The following is a 2,668-nucleotide window of genomic DNA, read 5'->3' as shown; positions in this document are numbered from 1 at the left end:
TAATTACCAACTTGTTCCCCAAGCATGTGATTGTATTCAGATTTTATCTTTAGAATAGCACAGAGTATATTTTCATCATTGAAATTCTGATAGCTGTCCTCGAGAACAGTCAATTTAGCCTGAATATCTGTAAGACGCTGTGATCTAGTCTTTTTGGCTGAAGACTGATAAGAAATAATATTTCCTCTTAATACTACTTTAAATGACTCCCACATAACTGAGTCAGATACTTCTCCGTTGTCATTAAAAAAAAAAGAAAATCTGAAATTTTGGAGGAAACATAATCCTGAAATGATTGAGCAGAATTAATAGGGGGATTAAATTTCCAATTAAACGACGGAGAATAAAGGTTAATGTTAATCTTTAATAAGAGAGGGGCGTGATCTGAAATCAAGATGCTGTGATACATTGAGCTGACTGTATGTGAAATTAATTTTGAATCCATTAAAAAGTGATCGATTCTAGTAAAACTACCATGGGAGGGAGAAAAAAAAGAATATTTACGATCAGAGGGATGCTGAAGCCTCCAGATATCAACTAAATTTAAACACTGCATGAGATTATTTAGAACCGAGACTGATATCAAAGAAGAGGCAGCTTTATTGGAGGACCTATCCAGCAATGGATCGAGATAGCAATTAAAGTCACCACCTAAAATTATGTCCCTATTATTACATTGTGCAACAATGTCAAATATCTTGCAGAAAAAATCGGTCATAATCGGTCAAAATCGGTCATAATTCAGGGCATAAATATTTAATAAGGCATCAGGGATGGAATTGATATCGCCAGTGACAAGGACATATCTTCCTCCTGAGTCTGTAGACATGGAGTTAAAGATAAATGGAATGGATTTGCGAATAAGGATTGCGACCCCTCTAGCCTTGGAAGAAAAATTTGACTGATAAACTTGTGACACCCATGAAGATCTCAAACGTCTCTGCTCATTTGGTGGAATATGAGTCTCCTGAAGAAAAACAATATCGGACGAAAGTGATTTCAAATGTGAAAAAAACCTTTGCTCTTTTAAGCGCTTTACCAAGCCCTCTGCAGTTCCAGGAGACAAAATTAATAGGACTCATGCCCGGCTTAGAAGTATTATTATCCTGCATTTATCATAATGTAAAGACAGCAGCTGACACGATAAACACAACAGAACAAAGGAAAATTAACAATAACAAAACAAACACAGAATCCCCATAATTCAACCCAGCCGCAACAAAAACTAAGCGGCATGTCCCTCAGTCTAAAGTGGAGGCTGCCGGATAACAGAGAAAAGTCCTCAAAAAAAAAACTACCTAAACCCAACAAGCCGTGTTTACCTCCTAAGGAACTATATAAATGTTAGTGTGCACAATGCTTAAATAAACATTAGCGTATGATGATTAATATAGTCAGACGCTGTTAGACAGTAAGTTGACAAACCGCTCTGCATCAGCTGGAGAAGTGAAAGTTTTCACAGAGTCATTTAAAGACACTTGTAGCTTGGCAGGAAAACGCAGGGAACATGTGGCACCAGCTTCCACCAGCCTTTTCCTCACGGTGTTGAATGCCTGGCGCTGTGCTGAAACCTCCGCCGTGTAGTCTGGGAATATGAAGACTTTCTGGCCGTGGTACAGCAGCGGCGCTTGTTGTTGACTCAGCCGCAGGATATTCATCACGTCGCGGTCGTTGTGCACTCTGGCGATGATGATCCGAGGTCGTTCATTGGGAAGCGGCTTGGGTCTCGGGGCGCGGTGCGCTCTGTCTATTTTAACGGGCTTGGGAAAGTTGCCCTGTCCCAGCAGCTCCGGGATGAGCTTTGAAACAAACTCAGCAAGATGGCCGCCCTCTTCCCCTTCCTTAACGCCAACAATCCGGATATTTTGTCTGCACAAGCGCCCTTCCAAGTCATTCACCTTAGTTTTCAGAAGAAGGTTAGCCGCCGTTAGCTCGCAGCAAGTTGCCTCCAGCGCCGAAACACGGGCATCTGTAGAGGATAGAGCCGCGTCCATGTCATCTAGACGTTGCTGGACCTCGCCATGCTCTGTCTGCAGGGTTGTTAAACGAGCCTCGATAGAGTCCAGGCGACCTTCAAGCGATTTCTTTAGAGAATCAACAAGGGTGTAAACTTTAGAAAGTTCATCTTTATGGCTATTGACGGCGGCTAAGATAGCCTCGTTGCTAACAGCAGAGCACGCCTGAGTTGTCAACTTCTGAGCTTCGTCTTTCCTTGGCATAATGTGAAATACCAAAACTGTTATATCCTGATGAAACAGATGCCTACTAGTCCCCCAGCAAGAAAACTTATAACTTAGATGACTTAGGTGCAATAATTTGATTTTAAATGAAGGCAGTGACACGGAGTTGAACAAAACACGTCTACTCCATTACAGCGCACTAGCCATCATGTATTTTAATTTTAAAGCTATACACTTTCTGATGCAGGTTTTCCACAATGTTCAAGACTTAAATTTGGTTTCCCTAAAAAAGAAGCTAGCAACAGCAAAACAAGGTGTTAACTATTAGCATTTTTTTTTTAAATACCAAATTAAAATGTACAAATCCAAAAATAAAAAAAGCTTGTCAAAAGAACTCCAGGAAAAATTTTGGAAAATTAAGGCAAAAAGTAAGCAGGTTTGTATAAATACAACAACTGTGAGAGAAATTGGAGTAAAATGGAAGACAT

The sequence above is a fragment of the Cyprinodon variegatus genome, unplaced genomic scaffold, assembly GCF_000732505.1.
Source record: "Cyprinodon variegatus isolate N-32 unplaced genomic scaffold, C_variegatus-1.0 Scaffold1123, whole genome shotgun sequence".
Classification (NCBI taxonomy): domain Eukaryota; kingdom Metazoa; phylum Chordata; class Actinopteri; order Cyprinodontiformes; family Cyprinodontidae; genus Cyprinodon; species Cyprinodon variegatus.
Note: the sequence above shows the minus strand (reverse complement) of the source record.